Raw genomic sequence first — 25038 nt, forward strand, 5'->3', positions numbered from 1 at the left:
TCATAAATAAGTTCATTTGTGTCATATTTTATTTATTTTATTTTTTATTGAGGTATAGTTGATTTATAACATTGTGTTAATTTCAGATGTCCAGAAAAGTAATTCAGTAATACATATGTGTGTGTGTGTGTATACTTTTTCAGATTCTTTTCCCATATAGGTTATTACAAAATATTGTGTATAACTACCTGTGCTATACAGTAGGTCTTTAATTCATACCAATTTATCAGAATTACCAAAGCTTTATAACAACTTTTCTGCCAAGGTATTTTATGGTGAAAGAATGAACTGGTTCCTTATGGATCCTGTGATCTTCCTTAGTTTTTATCACATATCTGTTCTCCTCTTGACCAAGTCCCTTGTTTCCACTTTTTTTTTTTATCACCCTATTCATTCATCTGTCCCCTTCACACTGGTATATCCCCATTGGTTTATTGAAATTAGTTTAGACAGATAATCTTCTAATCATGAGATTATAATGGCAACAATTACAATGATGGGGATAGCTACTATTTATCGAGACTTCATTGTGTCAGGCATGCTTCTAAGTGAGTTACATGTTCTAACTAACTTTGTCCTGTGAGTAGGTAATCTTACCAATCAGATCAAGGGGGAAATAGTGTCACAGAAAGGTGTCCCTTACCTAGGTCAGAGTTTGCAAGTGGCAGAGACAGGATACAAACCCAGGCAATCATACTCCAGTGCCACACTTGTCACCAAGATGTTGTGCTACCCCTTACATTTAGATAGTGAGACCTTCTAGATGTGGATATTGCTTACGATGACACTCTGTGGTTGGGGATGGGGCATCGAAAAGCAGAGCGGGTAGGTATATTAAAGCAGTGGAGCTGGCAATTAAATCTAGGGATGGCACTGCTCTTGGTATTGAGAGATCTACAGATGAGCCAAGGTTGGCAGCCATTCTGAAAGTCCTTGGTCTGGGGCTGTGGCTGAACCAGTGCAAAAGAGCTGACTGAAGAGGCTGTAATAGGAACTGAGGAAGTTCTAGCTGGGCATTTGAGGAGGGATCAGTTTCTCCAGATCTAGGGGCACAGCCAGGGTCAGGAAGGTGGTTTCAAGGGGGGGACTTTCAAAAGCTCTTTGTGGCACTTTGGGGGCTTCAGGATCTGGGGTTCCCTAGTGCATAAATATCCCTCCCTTTGGGTTTTGCAATGATGATAAACACCTAACATGCCTTGGTAGTCCTTACATCTTCTGGACGTGGATAAATATGGCAAACTGGCTGTTCTAACAAAGCAGACAATGTCCTTCTGTGTCTTGTTAGCTTCCTCTCCACCTCTCCAGTCCAGTGAAGCTGGACAGAAATAGCAGAACCCGCTGCGTCTGCCCGTGTGCATGTCTGCATCCTACAGAGATGGGAGAGAAAAGGAGGGGGGAGGAAGCGACATTTGGAAATGCTATTTTGAGGGAAAACCCTCAAAAATGAAATAAAGCTTTAATCAGCTAGAATACAGATGTGTTAGCTTGCCCGTTCTGGGATAAGTTATTTTTTCAGATGTACATAAAGTAATTTAGCCATTCATAAATTTGACGAGTCAAGACATAGTCCCTTAAAAAGCAATGTTGGGTAATTTGCCTGTTATTTTGTGGAAACCGTTTAGTAACCATATAATGTAAGAGTTGACAGTGTAAATATACTTCCCGCTCCCAATCGATGGAGAGTCACTGAGAGAGGACTCTGGGGTTGTCCTGGAGTGACTTCATGTACCATGTGTGCAAGGGTACACATCTGTGCACGTGGGTGTGAATGTGGACAGGTGGGCAGGGATGAAGGCAGCTCTGTTTGTGTAAAGACATTTTATTTTTGTCAACAGAATGAAAATAATTTGACATGATAATTCTGACTCACTATGGCAGGGGAAGTGTTGGTCTTTGTCTCCAGAATAAAACACTTTGGGTCTGGAAGTCTTATAGCTACTTGAATGATTTTCTCAAATGGACACTAAACAGGACTGTGTCTATTTGGGGAGCCCGATTTCTTCCATGAATTTCCTACCTCCTCTCGATACCCCTATTGGAAGCATGACTGAGATGCTCTGCTAGTCCTGTAGAAGCCCCTCAGTCCCTGTTCCCTGGGCAGAGAATCAAATTACCTTCCATTATCCCTTCTCACTCTCTTCCTCTTAGTAATAGAATCTTACCCCCAACTTGAGTTTTAGCTGGAACATGTCCACATCCACAGAGACAAAGGTTGATTACTCAGGCTCCCTGTGGCCTAGCTGTGGCATGAGATTAAATTTCGATCACGAAAGTGATAATAGAAATGATGTAGGCAAACTTCCAGATTGAGTTTTGTAATGAAGCCATGTGTCTTTCTCTCTGTTTTCCCCCTCCCTTCTGATTAGGAGACGGCCATCAGAGCTGCTCCCTTGAACCCAGAGATGGAAGCTTCAGATTGAGGATGGCAGAACTGCCCAAACTTCCTGGATTGTTTGATGAAAGAGAAATGAACTTCTCTTTTATTTATTTAAGAAAAATTTTTAATTGTTATTTCCCCAATACAATTTTTTTCCTACTGTACAGCATGGCGACCCATTACACATACATGTACACATCCTTTTTTCTCACATTATCATGCTCCATCATAAGTGACTAGACATAGTTCCCAGTGCTACACAGCAGGACCTTATTGTTAATTCACTAAAACCTTTGGATTTGGAGGTCTCTTTGTTATATTTGTTGGTTTTTTTCTGTAACCTAACTAAAATAGCTATATGTGAGGCCAGTTTTTGTTGGTTTTTTTCTGTAACCTAACTAAAATAGCTATATGTGAGGCCAGTTTGTACTCTGAGCTATTCTGGTTGACCTCTGGCCCCACACCCTAGATCTACTTCCCGCTATGTGAAAGCACAGCTCAAGACATTGTGGTTTGTTTAAACTCTGATTCCTTGGATTGTAGTAGCTGGGAGAATGCCACAAAGAATTTGTAAATGTTTTGTTATTGTTGCTGATTGTGTAACTTTAAAAAAAATACATATATATATATATATATATATATATATATATATATTTTTTTTTTTTTTCTTTTTAGGACTTCACCTGTGGCATATGGAAGTTCCCAGGCTAGGGGTCAAATTGCAGCTATAGCTGGTGGCCACAGCCAGGACAACACAGGATCAGAGCCATGTCTGCAACACAGCTCACAGTAGCGTGACATCCCTGACCCACTGAGGGTTTGAGCAAGGCCAAGGATCAAACCCTCATCCTCATGGATACTAGTCAGATTCATTTCCGTGGTACCACAACAGGAAGTCCTGATCATGTAACTTTTTATTTTGATGTAATTTTAAAATTATACCAAACTTACTCATTGTAGGAATAGTACAGGAACTTCTGTGAACTCCCTTTTCAGATTTACCAACTGTCGTGTCCATTTACTGTCTCATTCTTCTTTGTTATGTGTGTCTATTAATATAGTATTTTTTCTTAATTTCTTGAGAGTAAGAGGACTGTCTTTTATGATTTTGCACTATTTGTAAAAACATAGCCCAATTGTTTGTAGCATGGTCCTCAGTTTTAATTAGATTTAGGTTGTCTCTTTGGGGTGGGAATGCCATAGAAGTGATGCTGTGCCTGCTCAGTGCCTCATATCAGGAGTTAAATGATGCCTATTTGCCACTGTGATTACTGGGTAAAAGTAATCAGACTTTTCCATGTAAGATTAATCTTTTTCTCTATTTATTTGGTAAATAATGTGTGAACATACACTTTGGGATCATGTAAATATCCTGCTACTGGTCATACTTATACCACCAGTTTTAACATCCATGTGGATTTACTTGAAAAAAAATGTGTTGTCACTAAAAGGAGCTGAGGACTATCCATCTCAGAAGAAAGAGACCTGAAATCAAGTTCTAGCCCATCAACCACAGGCCTTGATTTCCTTTTTCTGTAAAATGGATAGGGGAGAGGTCATGTTCTTGGGTGAAGTGGCTTCTATCTAGTTCTCTAAATCCAAGAAGCGAGTGTTTATAGACAGAGGTACTCCTGGCATCTTTGGTAGGACAGTTCTTTGAGGTACAAAACTCTCATGTGCTTGGTGGGAGTCTTAGCATCCATGGCTCTTGTGTACTAAATGTCCAGAAGTTTTCTGCACTGGAGAGGTTTTAAAATAGGGATGTTTGTTTTTTTTTTATACTTCTTCTGCCAAGAGGTGGGGACAGTGTTCCCTTCCCTTGACTCTGAATGTGCCTGTACCCAATTTGGCCAATGTAGTGCAACAAAAGGGACACTATGTGACCTCTGAGGTTTGGTCCTAAAAGGCCATGTATCTTCCTCTTGTCTGCAGGAAGTCTTAATCTTGAAGGCGTGAGATACCGTGTAAAATGTTGGCTCCCTTGAAGGTGCTATGATGGTAGAAAGCCCAATCAAATAGAAAGAGGTGGTATATATAATTGCTTTTGTCAATGGTCCCAGCTAAGCTCACTTTTGAGTCATTTTGGTCCAGATACCAAACACATGAATAGAGATGTCTCCACATGATTCTGGCCTGTGGTTATTTGAGAAGGTCTCAGCTATTTGAATCTTCCCAGCTGACATCCTAGATATTGTGGAGCAGAGGCAACTATACCCCTTTTGAATTTTTGACCCACAGGATTTTTGAGCATAATAAAATGATGGTGGTTTTATGCCATTTTAATTTGGAGGGGTTTTCCATGCATGGATAGGCACTTGAAATATCCTTACCTTTCCTAGTCTCCACCGAGGGACTGTAGCACCATCAGTTGGGAGCCACTGTGACTTTTAGCCTAATGCTTTCACTTTCTACTGCTTGTCAACAAAATATATTTTAAGTCAAAATATTATGATGTGGTGAGTGTTGTCTGTCTCTCCTATGTCCTCTAGGGGAACAAGGTCATGACTTCTGTGGGTTTTTTGGCAATATCAGCAACCCTGAAGCTTTAGCCTTGTTTACTCCCTAAAGTTTATAAAGAACTGTGGCATGTTTAGAGGACACTGATTACTTCTCAACAATAAGTACTTATAACAAGAAATGTCAGTTGTGCTGTTCTTTTGGAATAGCTGTGACCCTGAAAAGGTGGTGATAAAATGAATTCTATAGAGAGAATCCTATTTCTCTAGAGGCATGACTTTTACATTTGGAGATGTATTTCAGAGTCTTCTGTCTCATTGCCTTGACATTAAAGACTGGGTAAGTGAGAAGAATGAGAGCTTTGAGTGCTCCCTGTCTTGACTTGACATATGTACTGTGGTTGCCCTCACTTGACATCTAATGGGTACCAAACCTGAGAGAGAGGAGGAGCCCTCGACATTCCTTACTCATGCATTCACTCACTCATTCATTATTCATTCCACAAACCAGGAATTGTATTAGGTTTTGGTAATAGAGCACTGAGGAAGATAAGCATAGTTCCTCCCCTCCTGGAGCCTTTGTTCAACCTGGTGGGATGGACAATAAGCAGATAGTTTGCAAGTTCAGTGATTGCAATTACGCTGTGCTTCTCATGATCTGTGGCAAAAGACCTTCTTATTTTTCCCATCTATCGCTCATCCATCTAGCGTTTTTGATTCCTCATCTGTCGCGGAAAGCTATTGCCTATTACACAAGACAGATAAATTTGAGCTATTGTGATTTACCACCAAGTCTGAAAACACCCAGACTAGTCCATATGCTATTCAGGAAAGATGAGTCCACAGATTACTGGCTGGTATTCTGGAAGGTCAAGTCACTATCCAAGTGTTGACGTGTTTACTTTTAATGTCTCTGTTTATCTCACTGCACATCCCTGACAAATACTTTGCAGTCCAGCCCTCGTCCACTGCCACACTTTGGGTAGTACAACTCCAGAGAAGGAAGAGAGGAGGGTATCAGGTTGCCAATTTCCCTTCTTCACATATTGCTCAGCAAAAATTAGAAAGTTGGAGGAGTTTTTCTCACAATGTATTCCAGCTTCTTGTTTTTCAATTCCAGGCTGATAGAAGAGGATTGATGAGCAAAGGCTTGGCGTCATTGCCATACCCTTTAGAATCTACTTGGTTCTAGAAAGACATGCAGGTTCCTCTCACATTGTTCTCAGGGTCATTCAGTTCAGGGCCTGATGGGGAGGATGCAGAGAGCGTGACCTTGGGTATTCCGAGTTCCTACATACGTCATGTTGATAGCATGATTCTCTAAGGCAGAGTTTCTCAGGAGGGTCCAAGGAAGAAAGTGACTCAGAATAGCCTCAAATCACTCCACTTACGAAATGCTCAGTGATATCATCTAAATTATATAGGTAAAGAAATGGTAACAGATAAGGAAGGAACTCTCTTGGGTAAAAGATAAGAAAAGGGACACTTGGATGTTGAATAATTTTCTTCCAGGATTTAAAAAAACTGGAAAATAAAACCAATGTCAATGTTTGGGAGAGGGTAGATTTTCATGACCTAGAGTTTCTTTCTTTTCTTTTTTTTTTTTAGGGCCACATTCATTGCATATGGGAGTTCCCAGGCTAGCAGTTGAATCAGAGCTGTCACTGTCGGCCTATGCTACAGACTCAGCAATGAAGGATCTGAGCCACTTCTGTGGCCTATACCATAGCACCTGGCAATGCCTGATACCTGACCCACCAAGTGAGGCCAGGGATAGAACCTGCATCCTCATGGCTACTAGTCATGAGTCATTTCTGCTGTGCCTCAACTGGAACTCACTAGAATTTCTTAAAAATTCCTATTATAGCTATTTTCCCTATGAATAGATTCCCATAAAATTAAATAATCAAAGATGCAATGAATATTGCAGCAGCTAGGCAGAAAGAATATTGACCTCAAACCCTAGCTTGCTTTGTTGCAATATGAGAGAGTCTGTCCTATCCCAGATTATATCTACCAGCCTGAGGTGAGAGGACTGGCCTTGGGAGTATTTAGGGGGTTAAGCCTCTGGGGAGGGTCACATGGCCCCTCTACTTCTCATGTCTAATATGGCCCCCAGGCAGAATTTTGCGACAGAGCAGGGAAATCAGCTAATCATTGACACTTTGCCAGCTGTGGAGTGTATTCAGTGAGGAATTGGTACTGGCAAATGAAGTCCTGCTGCTTGTGTCCAGATCTATTTGTCTGAAAAAAATCATTCCCACCACAAAAAAAAAAAAAAAAAAAAAAAAAATCCAAAGAGCAAACAACAACATCCAAACCAAACAAGAAATTTAAAGGCCACTACCAATAGTCATTTCTCCTGCTTTTTCCTTCAAAATACCAGTGTTTATTTAATAGACCCACAGTCCCAGGATGGAAACAAACAGATCAATCATCAGGGTATTCCATTGTGCTCGTCATTTTGACGTCCGTTGATGGTATTTATCTGAGTCTGAAAGGCATCACTCGGGCACAGGTGCAGCTGATGTGGCATGACATTGGTGCTATATAAAGGGCTGAGAACGACAGCATGAAGGTAGAGAAAATTATGCCTGAGCTCTCCAGGCAGTCAGCCCACTTCCCAACCCTCCTGGTACCCTCTGCCTCACCAGAATTACCTCCTGGTCATGACCAACATGTCTCATCATTCACTTCAATAGAAATTGGTCCTCTGCCTGCTACTTGCTCTGCCTGCCGCCAAGGCTGAGATGAACATCTCGTGGGACTACCTTTCTCTGCTGAGATGAGATTTTTTTTTTTTTTTTTTTTTTTTTGCTCCCTAGCATGGAGCTTTGCTTATTTCTGAGAGAGCATACAAGTTTCCATAGGTAAAGAGTCTGCCCATATTCAGAAGACAAAGTCTGAGGCTTGAGATTTATGTGCTAAATAAAACTCTCAGGTAAACCAGGAACTTAAGGACAGTAAGGGCAATGTGAATCCTCAGCATTTTAAATATTAGCTCATGACTGGAGTTGGATACCTACCTACCGCTTGGGAACCAAATAAGAGCTAGTATATATATATATATATATATATATATATATATATATATATATATATTGCTTTTTAGGGCCACATCCATGGCATATGGAGGTTCCTAGGCTAGGGGTCTAATCGGAGATACAGCTGCCGGCCTACCCCACAGCCACAGCAACGCCAGATCTGAGCCGTGTCTTTGAGCCCCGAAGCTCACAGCAATGCTGGATCCTTAACCCACTGAATGAGGCCAGGGACCGAACCCGCATCTTCATGGTTCCTAGCCAGATTTGTTTCTGCGGCGCCATGATGGGAACTCCCAAAGCTAGTACTTTATGTAGCTTAAAAAATAAAATGCCACAAAAAGCTCGAGCACGTCCAAGTTGCTGGTGGGCTGGTTGCCTGAGTGGAAAGCTCTTCCCTGGGGCCATGGACAGGGTCACTGTGGAGAATGGGGCGCATCCATCAACACTTTGGGGTTGAGCAAATAGTCATCATCTACTCAAGGATCTCAGAATTGAAGTTCTGGTAGGTGCCTGTGTCTACAAACGGGGTCTTTTTCGAGCCACTCGTGTGTTCTTAGGAGATGAAGGTTTATAAAGAAAATTTCATAGATGTTCACAATCTTTCAAGAGCTCTGCTTTCAACAAGGAAGGAAAGCACGTCACTGAAATCTGTCAAGTATGAGGTGCACAGAATAATAAGCTCGGACTGGGGACCTGGCCCCCTCGATTCCAGGTATTGCCGTGGAGGACTTGGTGACATGCTGGGGTGAATAAAGCATGTTAGGTCTATCTGGAAAGGGGATCACAAATGAACTAAGCCAGGGGTAGTAGTCTTACTGACCCTTTTGAGTCACCAGGAAGGGTCCTTCTGCCTGGTGTTTTCCAGATCATTAGAATGAGATGGAGTTCAGTTCAGAAGTAAATGAAAGTATCATTCTTTGATCAAAGAATAAAGTGGTACAAACTTCCATTCTAGGATACAAGCACTCTCTGTGCCAGCTGGGGGCTGCTTGACAGGGTTCTTGGCTGGGGAGGGAAGAGCAGAGTTCTCGAGGGGCTGGAGGAGATGGTGCAAGTTAGGTGCAAGGTGGCTGTGCCGTGCTGCCCTCTGCACATGGCCCATGCCTGCTATCTTGAATTGCAGTGTCCAGCACAGTGCTTCTCCTTAAGGTGCCAAAGTAATGGAGTGTTGGGGCATAGCCATTTCCCAGGAGGAACACTGAAGGGTGCAAAGCTCAAGGTCTCTGCATGCAGCATCCTATGAGCAAGTGAAACTAGGCTAAGCAGAAAGAAAAAAAAAGTTAGACTTTTTAATTACCCAGGTTCTGTTTTGGTTTCCTGGGAATTGTTCATGGGCTTTATTGGTCACAGTAGGGATAACAACACTGCGCCTGCTCCCTGTCCTGCCACCAGTCATCCAATCCAAGGAGGGATGCACGCACACCCTCCAAATCACAGAACCCAAAATTGCTGCAACTCAAGCTGTCTGGATCAGTATCATTTTTCTTATCTAAAACATGGCCTATTTTGACATCCCTAAGGGTTTACTAGCTAACTAGCTTTTGTGGTCGCACGAATTTATGACACCATGCAAGGTGGGCTGCATGTACCCGGGCAGTTGGGGTGGGGTGTGAATAGGGTTAGTGTCCTGTAGGGCTCTGAGAGGGGAACTGGAAATTTCAGCTTTGCTACTGCGATGAGTGCCTCTGTGTCGTATGAAAGCTTGCTTAACACCTGCCTTCAGGAAGACTCTCAGGGATCAGAACTCCGATCGTTTTTAGAGTAGCATATTCATTCATTCATTTGGTCATTGATTCTTACGTTATTTAATTCAGAAATTCAACAGATATTTATATGTGTGAACAGTCTTCCAATCCTTCTCTCTAGGATAGCTATGTCTAAACCTACCCTGTTTATTCGTCTGTTCGTTCATTCATTCGGTGATGTTTTTGCCCTATTGCACTTGCATCCTCATACGTGACTCTGTAGGAAAGAAGGACAAAGGATTCTTGGCCCAGGAGCTCTGGTGTGGATTTTGGATGGCTTGCGGCTGCTGAGGACACAGCCTTAGCTGTAAACTCTTCACAGAGGCAGGCAGAGGTTTGCCTCACAGCGTCCTCCAGAAGAACAGATTTCAGTATTTTCTCTGGAGGAGGTATGTTAGGAGGAAGGACAGTGATTCATGACTTTTAAAAACTTGTCTGTAGATGTTTTAAAGGCGCCAGCTATATACTTGTGAGAGCACTAAGCAGAAGGAACAGAGTCATTGCGTCTTTGAATTCGTTTTGCCATCACTAATTACGTACCCTTATTGTTATTTACCCTGTGTTGGCTAACTTCTCTGATGTTTCCTTGTTACTCATGCTTCCAGCTCTAGCTCCTGTGCTGGAAACTCACCGATTATCACAGATTGATTATGCCTCTCAGCATCCCTAGCCCTTAGTATCTGCTTGCATTTCCTGGAGGCCTCGAGGGCTTCACAGTTCATAGAGGGCCTCTTGCTGCTCTCTGTCTTAGATTCTGGCCTTCTTGGAGAGCAAGTATGAAGTGAAATAGTGCCCATCCTCTTCTCAAACCATGGATGCGCTGTCTCAAGGGTGCCATAACTTCTTGATACTTCAGTGGATGGCCTGATGCTTGTTGGACCACACCCCGAGGTTATTGGGCAGGGCTTTTTGTACAGGTAAGAACTTAACTCTTGCAGCAGTGAGGCCCATCTTCAGCTGTTTCCACTCTGTATATTCAGTCCTTACTGGTGACCTGAGGGCTTCTGCTCCCTTATCTGCAGATTTTCCTGCTGGAACTTTGCATGTGTCAGTTTGCCTGCAGACACCGCTATAGTGTCACAATTGCAACTTGATGAGAGCAATTTTCCTAACTGAAACAATCCTGGTGATTAGCTCCAGCTCCCTTCTGCCAGCCAGTACAGCTGGGATGGGCTGCGGTGACCACACACACACACACACACACACACATACACACAGCCTGAGGGTCCGGTTTCCTGGGCGCTCTGAGACCCACTGGAGCTCCCTCTATAATTCCTCCCTCCCTTCCTGAGTTAACAGCAGTGTCCCAGATACATGCATAACAGGTTTCCAATTTATTTCTTTTCAACAGCCCTTGGCAAACATTTCTTCCCCCTTTCTCTTTTTATTGCTTGCCTTTACTTTATCTGCTAAATCCCTGCTTGTGGGTCTCCAGCTGGCTTTATGGCACCTGCCCTTGTTAATATCTCTGTGTTGTTGCAGTTGCTACCCTTGGGGTCTTAATGAGGAGCAGGTGGATGTTATCAGGTCACTTTCAGGGAAGAGGATGGGAAGGGAACCTATTACCAACCAAGGCATTATATAGGTTATCTCATTTAAAACCATCCTTGTGCAGTAAATATTATTTCCCTGACTTTATAATGAGAAAAATCTATCCCCAGGAAAGCCCCCAAATATCATTCTTTTGAAATTCCCTATAAGAGTCAATCTCTCTTCTGCTTAAGTTCTTTCAATGGAGTCCTAGGATCTATTACAGAATAAAGATCACATTCCTTAGCCCGGTATTCAAAAATCCCTCATGGCCTGGCCCTAATCTAAATTTTCTGTACCATTGCTCACCACTTTATAAATATTCAGTTATAATCAAATTGAGTTTTTGCTCTTCTGCATAAGTACCCAACTTTTTCCCACCTCTGTACCTTTGCTCCTGCAATTCTTCCTGTTATAATGCCTCCTCAAACCATTTGCCCCACATGTATAGATGGTGTTTAATTTTGAAGAAGCAATTCAAAAATCGCAGACCCCACACAAACCCACATGACCTCCTCAGCTGGAAACAATCACTCCCCACTCCACCATCCACGGCCCCTCTCCTGGGCCTTTCCCCCTTAGTCCTTCTAACCATTTCCTCATCTGAAGCTATGATCTCCTTGAAGGTGAGACTCGTGTCTGATTTTAATTTGTCATCCCATAGTATGTCGAGGACAGTACCTTTCTCAGAGTTTATGCTTAAAAAAATTAGTTCTAGAATTAATTATTTGGGGAAAGGCACTCCATCTTCCAACTACCAACTCCATCTATGGCTAATAACTAGTACTCATTAAGAGACTTCTGACTAAAACTTATGAGACACAAAAGTTGATGCTAAATGACCAGCTTTCTGAAGTTTTTGCTTAATGAGCTAGTTTGTTTGTTTGTATTTTTTTTTATACTGTCCAAATGCATTATCTTCAGTGACTGTCTTTGTATTTGGTTAAATAGACATGGATCTCCCTTAATATGAATTTAAAGTTTCAACACAGTTCAATATTTTTTTTCCCTCAAAATAGGATGTATACAAATCAGGGTCAAAGTAGCCTAATCCCTGTACCCACAAACAATTGGTGGTTATGCAAAATGTACACGTGAGATATGAAATATGCTTACCAAAGAACTCAAGTGTAACTTACCTCCTTTGACCTGAATTTCACTATTTAGTCAACACACATCTATATGTACAGACATAGATAGTTTCTAAACTTCAGACCTATACATTCATTATCAACTCAAAAGCTCTATGTGGATGACCCAAAACTCCCTGGAACCCAAGAGCCCTAAAATTACATTTATAATCCCATACACCTGTCTAGCTATGCCAAGCTATGTCTAACCGGTTCTGTCTGCTCTGTTTAGCTCAAGTAGCAGTGCTCACATTGTGTCCTTTGTAAATCTGGTAATTATTCTCTATTTTACTTCTTCCCTGGTTTTTCTCAATCCTGCTAAACCAATCAATTATTCAGTATTATAGATTATACTGCAGAAATATCTGTTATGTATTGCTCCTTTTCCTTACCTTCACTGATATGTGTGCAGTTTTTAATAAAACAAAACAGCCACTATTATTAATAAAAGTAATGTATTGTGTCTGCATATTTTGACATCCCATGTTCTTCATAAATATTATCTCATTTAACACTAATAAGAGCCTTTTGAAGGAAGGCATTTCAAGAAAACTTTGTCTCAAATAAGACCAAGTCTTAAAAAGTTGAACTTCCTTAATTTTTGCAACTTGTAACAGAAAAAATGGGATTTAAATGAGTCTCTGTGACTCTCAAGTCTAATCTCTTTTGCAAAACCACATTGCCTCTCCGTAAGGAAAGTGATATAGCATTGATTAAAAACATTCATCAGTTTATTTCACGGATCTATTGAGCATGCACGCATGCTGGGCTTTGTATCAGACTGATGATGTAGTATAGATCTATTCCTCCCAGGATCATCAGGATTGGGCGAGGCTGTGCTGCTGTAACAGACATCTGGGATAGCTCAGTAACTTCCAAAACACGTTTTCTTGCTTGCACACACAAATTGCTTGCTGATGGTTGGTTGAAGGCTCTGATTTGTGTCATCGCCCTCCTTATCCCAGGTCCCAGGATGATAGAGCAGCTACTTTCTGGAATACTTCTGGTTATCTTGACAGTGGGTTAATAGAGTTTAGTGAAACAAGTGCTTGCTCAAACACAAGTGTTGTCAGCTGGTTAGAAGGGCTGGCTTCATTGGCCAAAGAGAGTCACATGGCCACAAACAGAAAAGTAGAATGGTATGGTGAAGGGCAATAAATGTTGTTGAGGAGTAATGTGGTTTAGCACATAAATATATAAAGTTATTTACACACATACGACTGGGAAAGGAAGGTTTAATCTTCTCTCTCTTCATTTGAAATATCCCTGGAAGCTGATGGCACTGACTGTGCTCTCTGGCACTTTCTGCTGCCCCAAGGTAGACAGACCCAGAGAGGGCTTGCCCTTAGGAAAGTGTTAGTTTGCCCATACCGCTCTCTATGTTCTGTGATGTGTTAGCATTGGAAAACCAAGGTGGTACTTTCTTTGGTGTCTGACCATCCCCTTTTCTCCTTTCTCTGGTCTGTCTGTCTTTATGGGGCCACTAAGATGGTGGTAAGAGGCCAAGTTTAGACTCAACAACAGTCGGAGGGAGGAACTAGGAGAATCTACTTAGGCCTTGAGCCAAACCCACTTCTCTACCCCAGTTTTTAGGCGCGTTCAGCATTGGGACCCTCGTAGAGCTAGTAGCAGAATAGTACTTTGTATCCCATTTGGCTACAGTTCCTTGAGACTCTATTCATCAGAATCCCATCAGGGAGAAGCATTGATTAGTCAGATTCAATTTTTCTTTCTTGGATTCTTGCCTTAATACCATCAAATTTCCATCAGTATTCGAAAAACATGCCGATGGAAGTGTGCGCACACACCCACACACATTTATATCACAGAGGAAAACAAAATGATCAATATGTTCTGCAGGTAGGTAAATCAGGAAAAGATGAGTTCTCTAGGTCCTAACGAGTGGGAGGAAGCAGCAGGGCAGAAAAACAGCAAATGCAGAGTCAAGAAGGAGCATAGCCTCCTAGGCAGATAACAGTGGATTCAGAGGCAAGGCTTTTTGGTGGGGTTTGTCAAAAACCGAAGCTGAAAGGCCAGATTATTAAAGGCTACCTGACAAAGGAAACTTAAAGCTGTATCTTTCATTTCAGAATCTCTATTACTTATTAAGACACTTAATTGTTCAGTAAATGAATGAATATATGTGTTTATATATATATATATATACACACACACACACCCCTATACATACACACATGTGTATACATAATTATCTGTAATGTGTATAGGTATTAGATTATTATTGCTCTGTAAGAGCCCAATATAATAAATTACTATTGTTCTGCTAGTGGTAATGATGGCAAAACTGAGACATAGAGATACTAAGAGTTTGATGTACTGTGTGTCAAATATGCCTTTGGCTGCAAGTAAAGGTTTATTTTTCGTTAAATAACAGAAAATATATGTATTGGTCTCTACCTCAGGTTTTCAGCTGCACCCTCACTCCTAGCTTCTCCAGGGAGGGTTGAGGGACTGGAAATAGAGATAATAATTGATCACGCCAATGTGATTAAACCTCCATATAATCCCGATTACAGGGGCTTTGGAGAGCTCCCGGGTTGAAGAGTTTCTCTAAGTTCTATGAGTTATTCTAAAAAATTAATTGAACACAAGGAGGAGGACGGGGTGGGTGAAACCTCTGATATATAGCCAGACGGTCAGAAACACAGGTGATAACCAGGGCTTGAAACTGGTGTCTGAAGTGCAGATGAGTGAGAGCAATCTTGTGGGGATGAGCCCTTAGGCTGTGGGATCTGACACTATCTCTGGGTAAATAGTGTCAGAAGTGAGTTGATACATTTGTCTTAAAAAATGTTTTAAATAATCATAAAAAAGAAATGTTTACTAGTTCTTGCAAGAAGAATCCTGGTGGTAATTCTTTTCAGGGCTAATTTTGCAGGTCGGTAATATTATTAGGGTCACAAGATCTTTCTACTCTTCCATGACTTGTCCTTTTATTTTCTCCTCCTGGTTACAAAATGAATGCCACACTCCCAGACATTGCATGAAATCATGATGATGTCATGACGGAGAAGGGAACTTACCCTCTGTATGTCCTTATTAGGAAAGAAATTCTTCAAAACTGCCTATCTTTGCTCTCAGCAAATGAATTTTCTAATTTTTCTTGGCTCCTCCTTATAGTTCCTAGTTCCTTTTTATAGTAATCTGCATTTCTGCTGACAGCCTTTCTTAACTCCTTCAATATTTTCATAATCTCCTTTTTGAACACAGTCTGTAATAGACAAAAGAGGTCTGTTTTAGAGTTTGCTCCTTCAGGGGAATTCTCCTATTCTTTTAACTGGGAATTATTCCTCTGCTTCTTCATTTTGCTTATATTTCTCTTACTCTGTGAGTTTAGGAGAAACAATGACCCACTGTAGTCTTGGAGGGCTATTTTTATGTGACAGCATCCCTGGATGGTTTTTGTGGGTTTACAGTTTTTTAGGCATGAGGGCTGCCTTTGGTTTGGATGCTTGCTGTCTCTTTCTTCAGCTTGTGCAGGCCACATAAATATCTTTAGGAAAAATATCTCTCAGTAGACTCTTTGCTGTCACCATGAGAACATGAACTATCTGAAGATGGCAAAACAGAAAGATTACATTGCTCTATTTATGATGTCAGATAAAATAAGGGGTTGGGACAAGTAGAGAAGCAATAAAGAGGCAAAGTGATTAAAACAAAAAGGACAGTGAGCTGAATAGCATTTCAGGGGATAACATTGAATCAAAAGTCTGAGAGGCTGAAGGAATTTTTTGAGAATTTAAAAGTTTTTAATTTTAAAATAAAGTCTTTTAATTCCTGTGTCTATATTTTCTCCATTTTCCTGATTCCTCTCTACATACCAAAACATGTACAAATTCCACATATTTGTTTTGGAGAGAAAGTCAAGAAAAGGGACTGTAATCCCCACCCTGAGTTGGTATAAAGCTCTGAATTTAGATTAATGCCAGGAAGACTGAGAGTCCACTTGTTATAGGAATTTAACTTATCTTGAGGAAGACGTTTGAATTTCTATAGCAGATTAGATAGAGTTTTTGGATAATTTATTAAATTTTCAAAAGACAGGAAGGCCTCAAACATGGGTCACAAAAAGAATATTGCATTAAGTATTCCTAAATGTCAATCTTTGCCCGCATTTCTGATAATTCCCTATGTATAAATTCCCATAAGCGCAATTACTGGTCAGAGGTCCTGGACATATAGGAAGTCCTTGAAATGCATTGCCAAGTGCTGTGACAGGGCTTGCTTTCCTGTACCTTTGCCAATACTTGAGGGTATTGTGAGCTTTCAAAAACCTTGTGTCTGAAGGTTTTAAGTGCCTATGCACTGACCCTGAGGAAGTGCCCTTGTTTTGTTCTGAAAATTCTAGTCTACCTCCAGCCTCATCCATTACCCATAGGCTGAGCATATTTGATTGTGTCTCTCAACCAGATGAAGTGAAAAATGTGTAGGGAGGAGAAAGGGTGGAGCATGAGATGAATGAGGGATCCAGGATGTTTTGTATCCAAGAAATAGCAAGTGGCATGGTCCTAAAGGAAATGAGCCCCTTTCCTGAGAAATTGAATTTATGAGAAGGGTCTTAAAGGCTGAGATATCTTAGCCCCAAACTTCAGGTTAGGTTTGCTGTCTTGGGAGGATATTCTAATTTCCTCTTTAACCGCTGCCCCACCACCTCCACGACCTACAAGCACACACATGCACCACAGTCATGTGCCACTTTCTGAGCTTGCAAAGATATTGTTTTGTCCTGAAAATATAGATTGTGTGCCAAGATTTTATCAGAACTCATTTCTTCTGAGTAGCTTTGAAGGCAGGACCCAGAGGAGCAAGGGTTTAGATGAAGCACCTATTTTGCACTGACCAGCACTCTCTCTTTTTATAAGGAATCCATCTCTTGCTTTTGGCCACCTGGATTAGAGGCAGATCCAATCACTGGTTATATTGGAGGCTGAACTGCTTTTGGGCTCCAGGGAATGAACCTAATCATGATAACACTAGGAAAAATGGACTAATCTGGTGGTATTTTACTTCTTTTCTACAACTGCCATATGAGTGCTGTGTGCATCCAGGGGACAGAACGGGGGATGAGATATACCACCAGGCACCAGATAACTTGAGACCCTTCCACAAGGACTTTCTATGTTGTGGTAAGTCAGTGTAAGGTGTCTTCCAGAGGAAATTCACCAAGCTCCAAAATCCAGTTTGCCTAAATTCATTTCATTGAACTATATATGCTAGTGAGGTTTGGGAATTATTACACTTAGGCTGTGTCTCTTCAAAAGTAAAGTTCTCATCATCATCCTCAGCTCTCAGCATCACTGTCATAATTTTCATCACCACTTCAGTTTCCCTTGGAATCATAGAGACCCAGAGTTGATTTACTCACAATGGTCAGTTCTAGTCCTCAGTCCACCAGGAGGAAGTCACGCAAGGCTGGAACTCACCTTGGGAATCCTAGTGTGTTTACCAGGCACAAATAGGCTCTCAGCTCGTATTTACCAGATGAATGAGTGAAGGCATGTGCAGATGAGTATGTCAGGTCATCATTACTCATACAAGGGGCCTCTTTTGTTCCATTTAATTTTAATTATTTTCCTTTTTGAACTCCAATGCACGTTTCCCTTCTTGCATAGGTACTCTCTCCAGTGTATATAATGGATGTCCTCCCAATTCAGAGAGTGGCTAAATCTTTCTCTCTCCTTTATACTTTCATGTTTCTCTATGAAAAACTGGTTGATGATTTCTGATGGCTGCAGAGTGTTTCACAGTAGGCTTATAGCACATTACACATTTATATTCTCTAGCCATGGGCATCTAGGTTGTCTTCAACGTCCTGCTATCACAAATAATGAGGATGGGGACACCCTCACAAACGTCTTCTAATGGACCCACAAGAGGGCTTCTCTAGGATGTCCATTCAGGGATGGAATAATTGGGAATCATGGTCCATATTTTTATTTAATTTTACCAGATTATCTCCATAAAGGCATCAGCAGTGCATGAATATTTCTAACATTAATTTTCCTTCCTTTCTAATTTTGCTTATCAGATGATTACAATAACGATTACTGGGTCTGAGCATCTATGCTTATCCTTTATCTATATTGTATTGGGCTTATCTTTTCTAGATGATTTACAGAAATCCTTCATATATCCAGATAGTAATTCCTTATTAATTTCTTCCAGGCTGAACTTATTATTGCCATCACCCAGAATGGTTTGAGATACAGGAATCTTTATCTCTTTAGCTTTTTTTTTTCCCTGTCACGATTTATGTATTTTGAGTTTGTATAAATATAGACGAAATGTGGTAGAATATATATTCCCTTTCATAGTCTGTTTTTTTTGTTTATTTGTTTTGTCTTTTTGCCTTTTCTAGGGCCGCTTCCCGCGGCATATGGAGGTTCCCAGGCTAAGGGTCAAATTGGAGCTGTAGCCACCAGCCTACACCAGAGCCACAGCAACCTGGGATCCGAGCCGCCTCTGCAACCCACACCACAACTCACGGCAATGCTGGATCCTTAACCCACTAAGCAAGGCCAGGCATCAAACCCGCAACCTCGTGGTTCCTAGTCGGATTCGTTAACCACTGCACCACGATGGGAACTCCTGTTTTTTTTAATCTGCATATATATTTGAATTTGGTATATGACAGATGTATGACTATAAATCAGTGGTAGAATCAATAGATTATTAGTTAACTTTTGAGAATTAGCATATATATATATATATATATATGTATATATATATATATATATATTTGTTTTTGGCTGCCTCCATGGCACACAGAAGTTCCTGGGTCAGAGATCAAATCCAAGCCACAGCTGTGACCTACGCCATAGCTGCATAGCTGCAGCAATGCTGGGTCCTTAACCTGCTGTGCCACAGTGTGAACTCCTCATTATTACATTTTAAGAAAATAAACTCTAAGCAGATTAAAGACCTAACTGTCTTCCTCTTGGTATATATTCTATTTTCTGCTGTTGGTTGTCCATTAGTTGCTTTTTTTTTTTTTAATGGCTCATTTTGTCTTCAGATACCTCGCTTTTTCCTATGAGTTCACCTTTTATGCCCTAGGGACCATCAGATGTCTTGGCTAGTAGTGCCATCAGGATGGAGGAGAAAATCTTAGCTCCTACAGTGTTCCTCATAGTGATGTGGGAACTCAGGTGCTGATTTTTTTTTTTTTTTTTTTTTTTGGTCTTTTGTTGTTGTTGTTGCTATTTCTTGGGCCGCTCCCACGGCATATGGAGGTTCCCAGGCTAGGGGTCCAATCGGAGCTGCAGCCACCGGCCTACGCCACAGCTCACGGCAACGCCGGATCGTTAACCCACTGAGCAAGGGCAGGGACCGAACCTCATGGTTCCTAGTCGGATTCGTTAACCACTGCGCCACGACGGGAACTCCTGATTTTTTTTTTTTTTTAATGCTCAATTTTTTTTTTAACCCTTTCCCAGAGAGTTTCCCAGTGCCCCCTAACAGGGTACTCCCCTCTGTGGTATTGGGCATAGTATGTCTGGGGAGCAAGAAACAGTTGCTTTCCTACCCTGGGTTAAAGCAAGCCAGAAAATAACATGCTGAGGCCATATTAGGACTCGGAGTGGAACACCAGCTGTCTCCCATTTGAACCCCAGCCTGCCTCCCTTGAGGCCACTGCCCAAACTTCTGTCTCCCTAGAAACTTCACACATATTTTGCTTAGTTTTTGAGCACCTCTTAAATACGCAAGCTTCCTTTTCCTTTGTTGGTGCCTTCATATTTGCTTGGGGAGGGGGCGAGCAGCCTGTACTTGTTGGCCGTGATGTGGAAGACTGGAAGCCTGTCAGAAATTTGTCACGCTGGGCATCTGGTATTGGAGATTTGTGCATGTCAAGCATAATTGTGGAATACTTTATGAGCTTTTACTGTATTGAATTGTTTTATTCAGATTGCATTTGTCATCTCTCCAATTAAAACTTTTTTTTTTCAATATTTAGTCTTACTTACTGGACCTATAATTATAACAACAGTTTTGTTGAAAATAATACTGCACAATTGAAAAGTAATCTCCATGAAATTCGAAGTGCTCATAATTAATCATTAATTTGATTTCTAACATCTTTGTAAGAGCAGGAGGGTCTCTGTATTATTTTACAAATGAAGAAACTGGGACAAAATTGCAGTCATATCATCAAAACCATAATAGATATTGGTGATACTTCCTGAGACACAGCTGTGGCGGTCTCTGTTAAAAGTCTTATGCTTCAGTGACTACATGCCACAGAGCCTCCCAGTAGGGTCCAGCAACTATCCTGGCTTTATTTTTCAAGCTGACGGAAGCTGTATTCAATACTCAGCTTTTATTAGAAAAGAGTAACCCACTGCCAGTGAGACCCCCACTTAAAATGTGTGGGAAAGGGTCTAGGTATGGAAACCCAGAGACATAGCTTCTAGCTCTGGTTACAGGTCCACCTGAATGCATGACTTTGGGCCAGTTTATCATTCCTGGGCTTCAGGTTTCCTAAATGTGAATGAAGAAGCTGACTTGATTCATCTCCCTCAAGAGCTCTCAGCTCTAAAGTGTTTGGGGTTTGCGATTGGGGGTAGGGATTCAAGCAGAACCTGTTTGAAAGTTTCGGTGGTTTGGAAGGGCTTTGACAGACAACCTAGACAAGTGCCAAGATGGAGATTTCATTTGCCGTTATGGGATCTAGGAATGCATTAGTGTATTCCTAGGTTTTCCATGGAAGGGGAGGACAATGCCTGTTTATTCACTCACTGTCTTCAGAGTAAGCCGGCCCCGACATATTTGCTCATCTTCTTTCCTGCCGTCAATGCTTGTAGCCACCCTATGGTTTCCAGAGGCTGCTTTTGCACATGAACAGCCTGGCACAGGGCCACACCCACAGAAGGTGCTCCTGGACCATCAGTTTGTGACATGCAGATTGGTCTTATTTTTGCAACTGTCATCAGTTATTACCGGTGCTATCAACATCTGGGCCAGGTCTCATATTTGAAACCCAGGCAGATGATAACCTTTTCAAGTCCTTCCTTTGTGGAATGGGTTTGAATGGAGTACTGGTTGAATTGCAGTGCTGGGAGAAAGGACGAGAAGAGTGGCAGGACTGAGCAGAGAGCCTGCCCCAGGCAGAGAGCCTCTGATGTCAGTGGATCAGCAGGGAATAAGTGGAGATCTCAGCATCCCAGCTTTTTGGGTTATCCCTGAGCCCCCTGCTGGGGCCCCATGACTCTTCCCTGTCTGGAGGCAGCAGAGAGGTAAAAGGGATCTTTAAAACTGCGCAGCAGACGCCCACTCTGTAGGAGTATCTGTTTTGACAAAATAAACCGTGGATTTGTCCTAAGAACTCCAGCGGCAGAGATTGTAGCCTTCTCCCTGGTCTCATGCTCGAAGACTTTTTCTCCTCGTAATGAGAATGCCGAGTGAGCAGGCTTTCCCCGACAGCGCTGGCAGCAGGACAACTTGGGCCTGGGATGGATTTTTCTTCATTGATTCTAATCTTCTTCCTGACTGTCTGTCTTGGCTGCTTTGACATATTGAACACTGAATAGTCCCTGAGTAATTCTTGAACATTTGGGGATCGTTTTTATTTTTACAAGACAGTAGAATCCAATGGAGTGATTTATACATGTACTAGAAGAAAACGAAGGAAAAAAAATAAAGTGATTTCATTCTGGGAATAAACACAGACTCCACGACGATTAAAAACAACACCAAACAAAAGATTCGCTCCCAATCTTCAATAATTTCATAATTTCATAAGGATGCACCAAATCATGTAGGGATGCACAGGAACAGATAAAGGGCTTTCACAGCTATGACTGCAGCCATGATTGATGAGAAAATGCTACTGGAGGGAGAAAAGGAAAATGAATATTTATTAATGGAATAAAGTGTCGAGGGCTTAAAATCTAAGGAGATCCATCATTTCATATTCAAGGCTGGATGCATTCAAAACAGAAGGTTCAATACAACGACCCCATAGCTGTGCCATAGACCAGAAAAATTCACAGGCACTGCTGGCGTTGAGACCATGGGGGACTTTCTGGAGATGTTATTCCCATTTCAGCCCCCATTAACACCACCTGAACAGGGCACCATCACATGAATTATCACCTCAAGAATGCTACGACAACAATTGCCTTCACATTTTAGAGCACCCAGAGCTATATGGTCTGGTCATTCACCCAGAAATTAATCTATCATGTCTGCATACTTTCTCTGTATATGGTAGCTATGGTCTCTGTGCCGACAGCTTGGGAGTTATTTGCAAGATTTTTTTCCTACCATGACTTCATCAGTTCTCCCCTGCACCGTGTAAGTGCATCGTCTCCCTGTAGAACCCCTTCCCTGTGCTGGCTCTACTTAGGTCAGTTAGTTGGGACTCAGACAAAACTGCTTCCTTTTGGTGAAATGCTACTCCCCTGATCTTATCATCATAAAAAATAAGTAAAATTGGAAATCCAAGGAGGGTATTGCGGCTCTCCTTTGTGATGGTATTATTTCTCCATGTAAGCAGCTTGTTCAGACAATTAACGATAGTGATACTGTGGCTTGTTGTTTTGACAGGGAAGGAGAAATTGACTGATGGCATTTAACTGCCTAATTTAGCTTCAGGCATTGAAGTTGTACTGGAACTTTCAGTGTGTAGACTCCAGCTAATGGGTAGCCCCCAAGCACATGCCCCTACCCACTTAACCACGTGCACACAATGTCCCCACCTCCCCAGGCTTCCCTGGGATGGATATTACTTTCTTATGGAATACGGCAGTGGTGGGTTATTGGTCTTACAAATCCACTCGCACAAGCTTTTGAAATCACTGTCCTGGTAGATGGTTTGGGTCTTTAGACTGTCACACTCATGTTATTTCTGGATATGACTGTTTCTAGGCGGCCAACCTGGGACTGCAGGAGCTAGCTATTACTGGTTTGTTGTATATGTTATGCCATGAGAAAATTTGCTCTTCTGTTAGACAATGTGTTTCCATTTATTTTAAACCACTGATGCTACCAAATCCTTAGCAATAGATATACATGAGTTATCTCTGTTGGCCATCTTTGGGAGAAGGCCAAGAGAGTATGGATTGTACTGTTATTTCTTTTACATTGTGTGCATTTCTCCCCTCCCAAGGTAGACTGGGAAGTTGGTCCCAAAGAAAGGGCTGGGTCTGAGGCAGATACTCTGAAAATATTTAATGAGTTAACTAATTGATGAATTTTCTTATTTGGACAAAAAGCAGTATTGAAATTTTAGTTTGTCTGGAAAGAAAGCTTCAGATCCACTGATAATTATGCAGCAATGCCCAGAAGGTATGTGTTCAGGGAGGCTGCTCATATCCAAGAATATAGTTTAAAAAAGCCTCTGCATTGAACAAAAAGATAAACGATTTCTATAGAGAGTTGTCTGTGATGGCTACAAATAGGGTGTTGGGAAAATGAGGAAGAATGATGAGAGATGAAGCCAGTTTGGCATTTAAGGTGAGACCCAGACCTAGAATATCTTGATAGTTTCTGGCTAAGGATTTTCAACTGTGTCTTTTTGTGTGTGTGTTGAGGGGGGGGGGGCACACCTGAGGCATATGGAAGTTCCCAGGCCAGGGGTTGAACTGGAGCTGCAGCTTCCGGCCTACACCACAGCCACAGCAATGCAGGACACCTAACCCACTGAGTGAGGCCAGGGCTGGAACCCACATTCTCATGGATCCTAGTCAGGTTTTCTTCTGTTGAGCCACAATGGGAACTCCTCAGCTGTGTCTTAAAAGCAGTGATACATTAAGACTTATGAGGCCAAATTAAGTGGATAATGCATGATCATATTTGGATTTCAGGAAGATGACTTTAACAGGGTAGATGGAATGGAAGTTGGCAATAGTGGTGGAGGAAGAAAAAAAATGATAGAAGCGTATTTCCCCCAGCTAAAACAATGGCCACAGTGTTATGGACTTAACTGTGTTTCCCGAGAATTCTTCTGTGGCAGCTCTAACACCCAGTACTGCAGAGTGTGACTGGATTTGAAGGCAGACCTTTTCCATAGGTAATTCAGTTAAAACGAGGCTGTTAGCATGGGTTTCAATCCAGTCTGGCTGCTATCTTTTTAAGAAGAAGAGATTTAGGACACAAGGTATAGGCCAGGATGTTCATGCAGAGAAGAGGCTGTGTGAGGACACGGAGAAGGCAGCTGTTGGTGAGTTGAGGAGAGAAAGTAAACCTCAAGAGAAAGTAAACCTGCAGACACCTTGGTCTTGGACTTCCAGCCTCCAGAGCTGTGAGAAAATAAATTTATGTTGTTAAGCTGCCCAATCTGTGGTATTTTGTATTAGTCAGAGTTCTCCAGAGAAACAGAACCAACAGCCTCTATCAGTCTGTCTATTTATTTATGTATCTATTTACTGCGAGGAATTGGCTCACACAATCATGGAGGCTAAGAAGTCCTTGTAGTCATCAAGCTGGAGACCCAGGAAGGCTGATGTTGCAGTTTCAGGCTGTGTTCCAAGGCCTGAGAACCAGGAGAGAAGAGGCTATAAGATCCAGTCCAAACCCAAGAGGAGCCAGTGTTTTAGGTCAAAGGCTGGCAAAGACTGGGGTCCCAGCTTAGGACTTCAGGTCCAGGAGTTTCCTCTTACTTGAGAAAGGGTCAGCCTTTCTGTGCTACTCAGGCCTTCAGCTGACTGGGTGAAAGCACCCACACCTGGAGGGCAACCCACTTTCTCAGTCTACTGATTCATAGGTTAATCTCACCTAAAAACGCTCTCGTGGACA

General features: G+C 41.8%; 1 protein-coding gene across 1 annotated transcript in view; it reads left to right on the forward strand.

The window, feature by feature from the left end:
* LOC102165540 (uncharacterized) overlaps positions 1-25038 on the forward strand; it is a 1338477-nt gene that overhangs the window by 419914 nt on the left and 893525 nt on the right. The window lies entirely within an intron of this gene.

The sequence above is a fragment of the Sus scrofa genome, chromosome 3 (assembly GCF_054392235.1).
Source record: "Sus scrofa isolate SSC_HxYL_T2T_F1_AM1 chromosome 3, Sscrofa_HxYL_maternal_Yorkshire_Landrace_v2.0, whole genome shotgun sequence".
Lineage (NCBI taxonomy): Eukaryota > Metazoa > Chordata > Mammalia > Artiodactyla > Suidae > Sus > Sus scrofa.